This window comes from Cupressus sempervirens, chromosome 7 (genome assembly GCF_028749045.1).
Source record: "Cupressus sempervirens isolate cs-2001-9-10 chromosome 7, ASM2874904v1, whole genome shotgun sequence".
Lineage (NCBI taxonomy): Eukaryota > Viridiplantae > Streptophyta > Pinopsida > Cupressales > Cupressaceae > Cupressus > Cupressus sempervirens.
In genome coordinates, this window is record NC_143124.1 from 512,936,482 (window position 1) to 512,951,996 (window position 15,515).

Genomic DNA, 15,515 nt, shown 5'->3' on the forward strand with positions numbered 1-15,515 from the left:
TCAGAGTCTTTGATTATCTTGCATGGGCAAAGATATCTTCCAGGGGATGCAAGGAACAATCATCTCATCCTTGTACTTTCATTGGTTATGAAGACAGTGTGAAGGCATATAGACTTTTAGATCCAGAGACACATCAGATATTTGTGGAGAAGGATGTACATTTTGAGGAAAGTTCTCCAAGCTTGTCCTCTACTCCTCTTCACACATCATACATTGTGGATACTGATAGTGATTTTAGTGATAGTGCTTCAATAGATTCAGATACATGGGGTTCTATCGACAGATACAGTGAGAGATCACTTCATCAGTTCAGTCCACATGCATACATCACCACAATGATAGGTCCAATACAACAAGGTACATCTAGTCTTCTAGATATGGGTTTAGTGATAAATTTGGGGGACAGTATTCATGATCTGCCTTTTCTTCTTGATGTAGAATTACCTTCTTTAGTTGCCACGAGGGTTTGAGACTCTCTTGTTCATTCTCTACATGATCGATTCTTACAGGTTAAAGTGATTGTGCATACTTATGATTAGCAGTTGCAGCAAGGTTCTTCATTAGTTGTAGAGATAGACAGTTCTTTGGGACAGGTTCTTCAGCTAGTTGAGTAGGTTTTAGAGACATCACTTATCTATGGGATTCTTTCCACACACGGCAGAAGTGTCTCATTCGTACCCTTGGCATTATTTCTTCCTAAGGGGAGGAACACCATTCTACAATCTTGGATCAGGTTCTTCATCGAAGTAGTCACTGTTCGACATTCTTCTTTTGGGGGGGGGGGAGCCCTTCTTGTCTCTCTTTCTCTTCTCATCATTCTATTATGTATATACTAGATGTATGTTGTAATGTGGGGGTCTTGATTACTCCATCCATCATGCATCCCTATTTATCTCTCTTTTTGGGGGAACGTTTTTCCCATGAGGTTTTCCCTCTTTCCCCACTTTATGGGAGATTGCATATCATTATGTACATGGGTACCTAAGATGACCTAGTCGTCGAGACCCATACTACATTGCATCCTAGATTTTGTAAGCTTAAGGGCATTCCCCTAAGTTGCACTTAAGGGGGGGTATTGGTGTAAATAAGTATTTACTTATTACACTTACTTAAATTTTACTTAGGTTAATGCATTATTTAATTATTTTCCATTATTTTATTATTATTTTAGGTGAGACACTTAGGAGTTTTTGTACTCTCATTGAGTTACACAACTCTAATTATGCACATGGTGTCTACAACATAGGAGTATGCATCATTCACTGAGTTGTCATGTTGATAACACAATTATCCGCACTCCTTATTTAGCACATGTTGTCTACACCACTGATTTGCATGCTACACCTTTGTAGGCTTATCCTCACATCATCACACTTAATCCCATGCTTAATGGAGGATAATCCATATCTGGTGTACATGTTCCTGGTTGTATGACATATCATGATGCTAACTTCTATGCATTCTAAAAGCTCTCCTAAGGCCTTTATATTCAGGTACTCCTAGTGTACTCTTGAATCCAATTATTGAATGAATATCGTCATTCTGATCATACTTTGTCTATTTTGGTCTACTATGTGCTTGTGTTGAGTTCTTTAGTTCTTGGGTGAATTCTCGCCTAAGCCAAATTCTTATAGCTTCAAATATTTTTATTCATAGCTTTTTCCCTTAATGTAATACATATTGCAACCAGCTAGGCATGATAATCCATTTTTGGACAAAGATTATCATATGTAGTAATGCTATTGGTCACCATAAAATTACATTGAGTCTTCCACAATTATTTTCCTTTTATGTATTTTTATTCATTGTAATCTCAGTCCATTAGTAAACAAGTCGATGGTAACTTTAGGAGTTCAAACTGATGTATGAACCGTCCCAAACAATATGAATATCAACAACAATAGCTATTATGTTCCTAAGAAATGATAAATGCATAATATGAATAGTATGCTAATCCAGTACACCTGGGAATCATCCACAGTAAAGCCACAATGGTGAAGAGGTGAAAAAGGGGTAGTGGGCTCATAAAATCTAATGCACCAACAATTCACCAACTAAAAGCTAAGAAATGGTGAAGAGGTGAAATGAACCTGCAAGTAAATAGGAATGAAATCAGATATGAATATCTTAATAATGAAATACTTAATAGCTCATTCTTATCCTTTAATGGAATCTATTGTCAAGTTGAGTGGTGGTGATTGGGTCAATGTACCCATCGGAAATCCTTGGCCAAGGTAGTTTATATGCATATGTGCCATACAATGATCACTTGATGTCTATGACTCAGTTATATAGGTATAACTAGGTGGGCACTCAAAAAATACTTGGTAGCTCAAAGGGTAAAAGAAACCTATGTCAACTTTTTTAAGGAAATGGGATATCTGAATGCAATAGTTCAACATTAATGACAAAAAAAAGGTATTTGTGTTTAGAATTTGAAGATGATGTAAACTGATGAAATTTCAATTATAGGTCAAAGATATAACTAAATTATTATTTTTGAAAGCTAAACTTAAGATATGTTATCAAATAGTTTGGTGACATTATTAGATGATTCACTCATTCAAATACTTATGTATCACTATTAGTATTGATACACTTACACCTTATTATTTAATAAGACTCTAATCACCCTAATAAACTACTAGCTATGCCATGGAAGTTATTTTATAATTATTTCACAACAACAACTACTAGCATTATCAACTAGCAAACTCCAATTGTTGATTGACACATAATTTTTAACTATTTCATATCAAGGAAGCACAATTCTATTTAATTATGACTACAAAATATTAAATATATGGAAAACAAGTTGGAGAAATATTAATTGTTGTGCAACATTTACCTTATACTACAATAAATTACTAGACATCCTATCCCTTGTTCAAATCATATTAGTTACTTACTAATATTATACTACTAAAAATAAACCTAACTCTACTACTAACACACTCTTCAAATAAGAATACTTATCACTTTCTAAACCTAATTAACTATTCCCTAAGCATTAACTTTACTACGCTAACATTTTTCCTACTTTAGTAACCTTTCCCTCACCACTACCCAAAACTATATTAAGATATATTTCTAAATGATATAATATCGAAACCCTCCTCTTACCCATGCATTTTATTAAACTCCCTTTTTGGCATGTGAGTGGTGGGGCTGTTTTTATGGCGGCCTTGGCAAAAGTCTGGTTGGGATTCTCTTACAAGATTGCTTTTCCTTTCACCAAGCTTCCCCTTTTTCATCTTTCTTTTAACCATGCACTTTTTGAAGATGGGATTTATCCCACATGTGAGGCAAGGGTACATGGGGTGGTCAGCCTTGATGGAGAGTCCCTTACATTTTAGAAAGTTTGTGATAAATGGATTTCTTTCAAACTTTATGTTGTTGACTATGCTTTTGGGTTTAGTGCTATGTTTTGGGTGTGATGGACACACCTTAGGCTAGGTTTAATTTTCTAGTAGTTTTCCATTATCATATTATTATTATTTTATTGTCTTTCTTAACATAGGAATGCATATCCTAAGAGATTTTAGGAGATATAGGGATTGATTAATTTTAAAACAAGTAAGGAAGTAGGGTCTCCATCATTACTTGTTCATATGATTAATATGCCCTTATTTTATTGACTTGAATTAGCTTTAGATTTTTATATTATAATGATTATATATAGGGAAGATTCCAACAAGTATCTCGAAGAATAAAATATTGACTTATAATTGGGAGGAGATTTATTTTCCTCTCCCATACAAATTCTAGGGAGTAAAATGTGCATGTATAGGCTTATTTGTTCATGGTAATCTATGACATGATTTATTTGAGTTTTCTCCTCTGCTCATCTATGAGATTATGAATATTGGTTTGATAGGGAATGGAGGTTACTTATAATATTCCAATATATATTTCAATGATTATGATCCTATTTAAAATCTCCCAAACAATAGATTTAACACATGAACTATATTTGAAACAAGATCAATAAGAACTAGTAGATCAATTTTTCCTAATCAAACTTGGAATGAATTTTTTTTTTTTAAACCAATACATCATGAAATTCCTTTATGTGAACAATCTTTGGGAACATACTTTCTTATTTGGAATTGTGAATCCAAAATGGATAAGATCCTACATTTCCATATTCATCTTAAATACTAAAGGATAAATTTCTTATGGGAAGCAAACTCTTATGTATTCAACCACAACTATATTCCATTTTGTTACACCTAATACATGACATTGAATCTTACAACACCAATACATACTATACTATTCAAATTTCTTCATTTCCATCATGAATCCATTTCTCACAACAATGCATATAAAATGAAGGTCTCATTTTTACCATTCAATACACAAATGACAAAACAAAAGGGTCCAACACTTACAATGCAATATACAATGATAGGGAGGAGGATTCTATCCATTCAAATACATCATAAGATTTCACATCCCTTAATTTCTAATATTCAATCATTCATTGCAAAAACACAAATAAGATGGAGAGATTCTCTCCAATACATGTACAATGCACAATGATAATTTTGCTCCTTGAAGCAACATCTACAATATGATCTTTCCAAGTTTTTTCCATTGCTTCCTTGAGCACAAAATCTGCAAATACATCACAACAAACAATAAAGACCATGGGTACTCTCCTCCCAACCGTAGGCCTCCAAAGAGACCACCCCTGAGCTAGGGGAACAAGGCTCAACTGGGTTTTGTTCCAATCTTACAAACACATACACATCACATTACAACATTTAAAAATGTCATCCCAATGATATTTCATAATGGTTCACCTATGGAACCATGAACATAGGGTAAAGGTGTGCTTTTCAAATAGAGACTTGCCATATCAAACAATACTTGAAATAAATAATTTTCATGCCCTTTTTGGGCTTTCACAAAATCAACAATCCATGCCCTTTTGGGGCTTTCACAATCATCCTCCAAAATACACTACCATCAACTATATCTCCTTTGGAGCCCATATTTCATAACAATCCCTTGATACACCATATTTCCCTTAACACCCCCAACAAAATATGAATGGCTATGGCATACTATGGAGGCCATACTCCAAGGTTCTCAATACATCTTCAAGCCCAACTAATCCCTTCACCCTAGACTTCTCTTCCCTTCCCAAAGGGTGAGTGAAGTCCTTACGCCCATAAACAACATACATAAAAACATAGAGAAATAAAGAGAAAATCAAATGGAACAATACATTTCCTCTCAACCCCACAATAACACAATATTCCCACAAAATGGAACACCATTCAAATATTTACATGAACACTACATCACAATACAACACCATGAATTCTACTTACAATATGAACTCACACTCCTTCATGCTCATGAATGCAATGCCATTATGCAAGTTTGAAGAAAAATACTAAATGGGAAAAAAAAAGAAACTAACCTTGAATCCTTTTGCAAAATGGTAATGAATGGTTACAGGAGAGCTCCCTTCTAGCTTCCAAACCCTAAAAGTCTCTAAAATTAGAGAGTGGGTAGACAACCCACTAATTTCATCCCAGGTCCTCTAAAAAGGATTACAAAACCCTCACTATCTAAAAATGGTCATAACATGAGCTGCCTTTTTCTTACCCTTGTCTCCTTCTAAAAATGTAGCCTTGACCAACTAAGAGAGTGTGGAAGGAGTCATGTGACTCTCAAATTTCGAATTGCTTTGAAAGTGACTTGTTTGGAGGGTTCCCAAGGTCATCTAGGCCTACTAAAGGTTGAATTTAGACACCCAACTCATACTACTATCATGTGGGTACTTCTTTTTCACCAAGGTAACCCCCTGGGACCACTTTTTGATCCCCAACAGTTAATGGAAAGTTGGAATTCGAATCCCCCTTGAAGGAGACTTCTTTGAACACTCTACCATAAGAGGTTAACTTGGGTATTGCCTTGGGTTAGGTTTAGGTTAGGTGACCTTTTCCCAAAACCCTAAATGACAAGTCATCAACACATGGACAACACAAGTGTCAAGTGATGCAATAAAACAACACATTACATTTATAGTGACATGTATCTAATTATATATAAATTAAACTATTACACACACATTCAAACTCACATTTATGAAACAAAACATATTTCAATGAGGTTTGAATCTTTTCCACCAATTCAACCTTGGCTATGTCATGTTTATAATGGTTTGAGCCTTGGTTCCCCATTAAACCCATGGTTAAAATGTTGCACACTACACTTGAGCATCAGTAGTCTAAGAAAATCATATAAGCAATATATAAATAAGTGTAATAAGTCACTTTAACATTCAACATTAGCCTTGCATATTTCATATTTTCCAATTAAGTTTCCCTTTCCTAATCCTTTTCGTATAAAATATTCAAAATATTAAAATATTAAATCTACATGTCCACTTTCATCAACACACTCAAATCCACATTCCTAAACATAATACACCGTGATCATTCTTATCTACTCCAAATGTAAAATCAACTTACATACACCAATGTAGGATTCAAATGAAAAATAGATAATTTAATTAATTCACATGAACAATAATGATATATGAATTATAACCCTAAATACACAAATATGCTAAAACATACATAATTAACATCGCTTGAAAACCATGTTCGATAACCAAAGTATCACAATTAATGTATCAAATTAGTATCATCATGGCTTATAGAACATAAGGTAGTTGGATAAGCATGTCTTAAATAAAATAACATGGAACCATCACATAGTCTAGAGGATCCAAAATATCAATGTTTATAAAATTTTCTAAACAACACATGAGATCATTGCGTCATCCAAATGAGAAAAAAAATCACTACCCTCCAATAAACAAATACAAGATAAATAATTTACACTAGAATCTCACATAATGTTGAATTCCTTTTCATTTTAGAATCCTTCCATCTAGTGCACATTCTTCTTGTCATACTCCCTTTTCAAATTAATTATTTATGATAATATTACTAAATCATCTCATTATTATCTTGAGATGGGGCATACCCTAAATTTACTTAAGTCAACTAATCAAAATTCATACTAGTCATGTCATCATTGATTTGGTAATTATTCATAGCATCTGGGGTAGATGAGAACAACTTCAACCAACATATCTAGCTCACCTATTTATTTTAGTTAAACTTCAGTTCAATTTCTATCACAATTAAATCATCTACTCTCTCCAGCATCTATGAAACTAACCCAAACTTACATTTGCTTTTAGTTATCATTCCCTTATAGATAGTCCATATTCACCATAGTATATCACTATAATATTTTAACACAAGTATCCCTACTAGTTTTATGCACATTAATTTATAATAATGCCTAACATTATGATATTGCATTATGGTGTTCCAATTCGTCAATGAAAATTCTTGTGAAGGTTTATGTAAGACCATTGTTACCAAAATCATCCTTTGGATTTGAACAACTATGGTTTTATTTAATGCATAAGAGGAAGGATCTTACACCCTCCCCCCCTAAGATTTGACTTCCTCGTAGAAGTCAGCCAAGATTCCAAAAGATATGCCTCGCATTGGCTTCTCATTTATGCTCATTGGTATCTTTAAGTCTTGTTCGTTAGAATTCCATATTATCAATCCTTACTCAATGAAGGCTTAGGTCCCATAATTTAAACACTTCACAAATAATTTGGCTAGGTAACAAAAAATGTAATGTAATAAGTTAGCTGCAATAAATCTTAGGATAATAATAAATAACATCCTTTTACCCTTACCTTTCTAAGCTGAGCAATACTATGAAAATTGTTAAGATGATTATATAAAGTTATTTACTCTCGATATTTGGAATGGATATCTCCTCCATTAATCCTCAATTCTAAAAGGACATATTCCTATGCCCAATTCCCCTTTTTCTTGGTTTGTCAAAATCCGCCTTAGTTATGACCATCTACAATAAATCACATTGAAACACCTTTTCCAATAATTCTTCACTTAAAAATGTCTCAAAAACAAGTAAACTCAATGCCAAGGTAATAGATGTACCAAAATCAAAGAAAATTTAAGTTTGGAGCTAGTATATAATAAATAAATAAATATAAAAACCTTAATCAAAACCAATAAAGGTGTCCTTGGGGTAAAATAGGACCTTGAAAAATAAACTTCACCAAGTGGTCCCACCTTATGCTACACAATGTTGGAAATTACAAGAAAAGTAAAAGAAATCTCAACAAAGGTAAAAGTTCATGATACATATTAATTTTCACATTACCAAACAATTTTCACATTACAAGTGCATAGTGACCATACCAAGGGTACCAAGAGGACAAGAGAAGATGATTATCTTCTTTCACCATTCTTGCAATTAACATGGACCTTATTTTAATATTAATAATAACCTTGTTTAGATATAATAACTTATAAAATTACCTACAAAGAAATAAAGACAAAAAAAATTTAATTATACTTTAAATCTTCCTTTAAGATTGATGAAACCAATTTTGATTTAAATTACAATGTTTAGCTAAGAAGGTAACAATGTCAAACCCTTAAATAGTACATAATTTTAATTAACTTACCTAGTTAATGTGAGGTTAGACAAATAAGTGACTAACCAAATGGATCTAATCCATAGTGATCCACATTATTAAAAATTTTAATTATTGTCTATAAATTTTCTTTTTTTCTTTTATAATGTCAAAAATTAAAATTAAAAATTAAAATATTATTTGATCATTAAATTGAATATTTTTAGAGAAGAAAATAAAGTGATCATTCATTCCATCATTGTGGATAAAAAGCTCCTCAGATAAGGAAATATGTATTTTATCTATTATATATAATAATCACAACTTTAAAAAAAAGGAAAACTATCACATAATATAGAATTTGTCTTTGTTTTGTTTTTTTTCCCCTAAATGTACCTTGTCTATTTTGTAAAGTGTATAAAATATAGCTTCTTCTTTTTTTTGAAAATTTATTTTTTAATTGTTAATTTTAATAATAATAATAATAATAAAATAAAATAGATTCAAGTCTCTAATCATTTAATAATAATTCCAATATTTAATCAATTTCTGTAATAATGCTCGACTTTTTTTTTTTAAATAATCAAAGTCAATAATTATCTCCCTATTTAATTAAACTTAGTATAACTTGAGCTTTCGCCCCAAAACATTACCTAGACTTAATTTGAGACAACTCATATTGTTAAAGTTCGTCCCTAATCCTAACTTGAAATTAGGGTTTAGTCAAATTATAAAAGGGGTAGCATTATTATAATCTATGGTTATTTGACATCTCTCTTTTTTTTTTCTCATGGGGTTTCAAATCTCATGATTATTTTATTTTATTTTTTTATGTTTATCTCCTTTTTGTATTTTTGCATATGGGAGAAACTATTCATGGAGGATACTCTGAACATGTTTTAGAAAAATGTGCACATATATTCTTATGTGTTTGTATGTTTGAAATGTACACACACACAGTTGAAGCTTCATACAAAGAATCATGAATAGCCATGCATGGCCTTTCTTGATATTTTATGGTATCCTTATGCCTACATTTTTAGGTGTTTTCATGCAAGTTTTTTAGTAGTTGAAGATAAGTAGAGAATTTCTAGATTTGTTTGTTTACTTTGCCCTTTGTTATGGGCCTATGCATTTTTTTTAAAAATTTGTTCAAGAAGGTTTTATATATATATATATATATATATATATATATATATATATATATATATATATATATATATATATATATATATATATATATATATATATATATATATATATATATATATATATATATATGTATGTATATATATGTATTTATATGTATATATGTATTTATACATGTATGTATGTATATGTTATGGTGGGATGAAGACCAAATTATCAAGAGTAAGGATTCTCCCACCAAAAGGATTGTTATTTCATTCAAAATCCATACAGTACTATTCCAACCCTAGACTAGATTGAAGATAATCAATTTATAGTTCATAATTCTTGACCTTACAACTTCATCCTTCCATGTTCGACCAAAATAATGATATGACTCGAACACTTCCAAATTGCAAGAAAAAATTAAGTTTCTTATTACATATTAGCACTCTGTGTTGTAACGCAATGTTTCTCAAACATGCTTATGGGTCATGTGAAAAGGCATAAAAAATGATCAAGAACCTCCTTGGGATGTTGGAGAAGTTCTAAGACAAGCATTTCTATCACCACAATATTTTCTAACTCCAAATCCTTGTATTTTCATATTTTCATCATGGCACTTCTTTTAGGACAGTGCACTAACCTTCTTATAAATAACATGTAATGGAAAAAGGCCTCACTACTCACTCTTAAATAGTAAATACTATGAAAATTCAGAATGTAGAATACATTGATTGTATGATTATCATTGTATGGGGATTAGGGAAGGTGTTAATTGTTTCTTGGTAGTTGTCTTATGGGTTTGAATCATAACCATTTCTCCTTGTGAAGAGTTAACCATGAATCAAAATTTTAATTGTTGTTGCAAGAAAAAATAGTGAATCAACATTCTTGAAAAAAAATATGACAAAGGCCTAGTTATGGTGTGCATGTGTGTTTGAAGGTTAGTATACATTCATGAGATATTGAAGATTCTCTTGGAAGGATAGAATAGATGAGAGACTAAAGTTAGTCTAGAGATAGTAGTGACATTGTTCTCATATATCATATCAATCGTATAACATAAGAACAATCATTTAAATGTGGCACCATAGACTATTTTTCTTGCATCAATCATTATTAGTTTTAAGTGTTATTTGAGACTTTAAGGAAATAAGTCTGTTGCAATTGAGTTTTGTAAGTTATTTGTACCTATTTTCTACATTTTAATAAAAGGAGACATTACATCAAGGGCATTATCAATGAGGAGAAACACATATATTAGAGGCATGTATAGAAAGTTTCAGAGGCATATTCTATGACAATGACAATAGAATCATATCAGAGGCAACAATAGAAATTTTTAGACTAACTGTTATGTACAATAAAAAATTAGAATCATATCATCACAAGATCATGGACATGGAATTGGTCTTTATATATAGAGAGAGATATTTTTTAAGTTTCTTATTAGATATTAGCACAACATAAAAATTGTTCCAACTGCATACATATTCCTGAATCCAAATAATAAAACAATAAAACTCACTCAACCTGTGCTAAGTGATAATCCATAACCTAGTTCAATTGTTATACTTGATGATTAGTTGGGTTGATTAAAAATTCCTATAGAACTGTCATCAAATTATGTACAATAAAATGAACAATCAACTATTCCCAACTAGCATTAACTTGACTAGTCTATTTAGACCCATTGATTATTGTCACAAGATTTTAAACATAACTATATAAGGAGTGAGTTAGGATGTATATAGGTTAACCTTACATTAATTGTAAACTACAACACAAAGGTCACACTAGGGTATTACAAGATTGTAATTATAGAAAATAGCCTAATTCACCACAGTGGGTGTATGATGGTGAAGAGTTGTATTAGGTGAGTAAAGCTCACCAATGATTATAGGAATACAGCTACATCAAAAAAATTAGAAACCATAACTACATATTCATTAGAGTGAGTATTTCAAGGGTATTGATCCCATGTATACAACTATGTAGGCTGCCTGGCAAGCGAAGTATGCCTCTGGTGTGCAAATGCCTTGGACATAGTTAGGTAGCACTTAACCATGTATGTGTGTATGTATGTATGTATTTGTATTTATGTATTTATTTATTTATTTGTATTTGTATTTAATTGTATGATGTCAATCTTTGCATTCTTAATCCCAATGGGGCCTCTAACTATATGGTTTGCTTTCTTATCAAACAACAAACCCTTAACCATCTTTGTATTATCAACAGTCCTACCCAATTTTTGCAAAACTTTGATGTCCCTCAAATCCACAATGTCAAGCTTCATAGGGTTGATGACATTCAGGATAGTGTCAATAGCAAGTGGGGCCAATAAGGTAAAATAATAGTTGACAACCTTTATTTATTTGTATTTATTTGCCCATATTTATTTATATGTATTTATGTATTTATTTATATTTATATTTATTTATTTATTTATTTTATAATGAATTTTTGGCAAGTGGTCAACAACAATTAATTTTGTAATGAATTTTGGATGGCATCAATAGTAAGCAGGGCCAATAAGGTAGAATATTGGCTGAAAACCTTATTGCTCAAAGAAGTGCTCACACTTTTCACCAAAGAGTCACGATCTGTCAATCCAATAGGAATAGCCATGGTAGTTAAAACCTTGACGACCTTCTCAGAGGCTCTGTGAATAATTTTAATAAATCAAGACCAACTATGCTATCAAGACAAAAATTTAAATTATTAAAGACATCCATTTTTAGCCTTATGGATCAAAATGCACTGTCGAAATCATTAAAGACATTCATTTTTAGCCCTAGCTACTCCTCCCTAAAGTGTTCAATATCAGCAATGGGTAAACAATTCAATGTCTTGGTAATGAACTTGATTTCATCCCTTTCCACATCCTTGATCACCAAAATCTTTTCCTTGGATAGATAATGTAGTGAAAGATCAGTGACATCATCTCATAGAATATTCTTCTAGATCAATAGAACGTTGCATCTAGTGGCTTTGATCTTTTTTATCATACCCAAAATATAATTCCTCTCCTCCTTCAAAATCCTATCCATCATTGTATAATCAGAGACAACAATGTTCTCCTCAATGTCCATCTTGGGAGACAAAATATGGAACTATATTATGCCAATCTTCACATTCTCCATCCTGGTGGAGCCTCCAACTGTATGGTTTGCCTTCTTATCAAACAAAAAACCCTTTACCATCTTTGTATCATCAATAGTCCCACCCAATTTTTTTAAAACTTTGATGTCCCTCAAATCCACAATGTCAGGCTTTATAGGGTCGACGACATTCAGAACGGCATCAACAACAAGCAGAACCAATAAGGTAAAATACTAGCTAACAACCTGTGAGGCCTTGCCCCAACCCATCCTAGCACCGATGATACATTACTATTTTGATACTCATGACTCGATATGTCAGAATATTATTGATGCACTGAACATTATTATGCTGTTTGTGATGTGTGATGCTTTATTCTCATATATTTAATTTCATCATTTAACACTTTATGAACATGTATGATGATGAAGTGAATGAATGCAGAACTAACACTTTGAAATTTCTAGTTTTTAATGAATAGAATAAGATAAATAATTGAATTGTAGAAAATGGATGCTTTAAATTACATGAATTTCTTGATGCGTATATATGTGTGTGTGTGTGTGTGTGTGTGTGTGTATAGATATACATATATATAGATATACATACATACATATATATATATATATATATATGTATATGTATATCTATATATATATATATGTATATGTATATCTATATATATACATATCTGTATATATATGTATGTGTATATATATAAATATATGTATATATATATAGATATACATATATATATATATATATATATATATATATACATATATATATATATATAGATATACATATATATATATATATATATATATATATATACATATATATATATATATACATGTGTTTCTTGAACTATTGATGTGTGCAATGAGTGTGCAGAAAGTTTAGCCAAAAAATTCAATGGAAAGTCAAAGTTGAACCCCTTGTCTATTTTGTGCTATCTTTGCATTGTTTATATTTAAAAGGTTGTTATTTGATTTTATTATTCTCCTAGCTTTTACTTGTTCCTATTAAGTCTTTAAGGCTTGAAAACATCAAATTTAAGTACCCTAGGGGTAAGGGTATGGGTTGGGAGTACTTTCCACCCCTTTAGCCTCCCTGGTTGACTTTTAGGGTCACTCAAAAACCCTACTTTTGGTTGATTGCAAAAATGGATTGTCATCTACTTGAGTTGGACTCAAACTCCATCTTGATGTTACTTGAAGTCTAGTTGAGTTAGGGATCATACTTAGAGACATTTTGGAGTAGTTTTGGGGTTGTCACCCAATCTCTAGTTTTAGAGAAAGTTTGAAGATTGAAGGAAGAAAAGGGAAAAGCTCTTCTCAACTTACCATTTTGCTTTAACATTTTGTGAAGGTAGGAGTTCTTCACTCTTTTGGTTTTGTTCTTCATGTTGTTCATGCTTGAATCTTGCATAAAGTATTATGTTGTTCTTGTTTTTTCTTTCTTGTGTGTTGGGATGATTTGCAGGGATTTTTGTTTGTTCTTGATGCATTCTTATGCTTGTCTTGATGATTTTTTTTTTAGGGGATTTCATGGGGATTATTTTGGCATTACTCACCCTTGGATAGGGAACAAGTGGCCATGTATAGGGGAAGGGCCTTATTTGGACCTCAATGGTGTAGAGTCTCCTCTCATGGTGAGAGAAGGGAAAGAGGGTAGGGTGTATGAGCCCCTACTTATCATCACATACCTTGAATATGGAAAGGAATGAAAATCCTTGTGGAAATAGCCCTGAAAGGGCCTTGTAAAAGAATGGGAATCCTTGAAGTTTTAGCCCTAAAATGGCTATGTTTTAGTATGGTGATTGATGTCACTCATTGGGAAAATCCACCTCCCCCCTAATTAGGTTCTATGTTTGGACCTATTGTGCAAAATCGAGTTAAGGTGCATGCTTGAATTGTTCTTGATATTCTGATGATTCACCCGGGTCAGCTCTTGTCTTCTCCTTGCGTTTCCTTGAAGTTTTGAAGATATTGGAAGAGAGTACTTGTGAAGGATTTTGAAGAGATTTCTTTTGAATTGTAATATTATGTAAAATGTATTTGAATTTTGATGTATTGGCAAAGACATCGAGTTTTCTTACTAGTTCTTTCCCGATGGAGCCTTGAACCAAAATGAATAATAGAGAAAGAAAAAGATTATGAAAATCTCCTTGTATTTCTCTTATGTGATTTCAAATTTTGCATATGTATGTGAGAAAATAGTTCATTAGATAATGTCTTGAATTATGAATTTTCAAGTTTTCAATTATGTTAATAAAAAAGCAAATTGATATGTTGAAGCTTCAAATTTGATGTTTAAGTATTAAGAGGAAATAAAAATCCTACATTGTGATCACAAAGTTATCTATCTTCTTGTTAATTTTCATAGTTGACAAAATCAAATTTGATTAAGAATTTTGGCTCCACCTTGAAATCTGAATATAAAGAAACATATACCTTGCTATGTAATGATTTATAAAACATAAATTATAGGAGAGAAAAGAAATTATAACCTTTCTCACATCCATGTATTAGCATGCTTAAAAGGGGGAATCAATGTTTCATTAGGTTAAAAATCACTCCTTGTATAAATATGTATATAGCAAAGAAAAACATGCCAACACTTAGTCAAAATTGGCCTTCAAAAAGTGCACCTCCAAGAGTTAAAAACCTCTCTAGAAAATGTATGGAGGAAAAAAAATTAATTCTCCCAAGTCATAGAGAATATTCTTTGAGTTATTCCTCTTTGGGCGTCAACCAAAATCATTATTTAATCTTTTAAA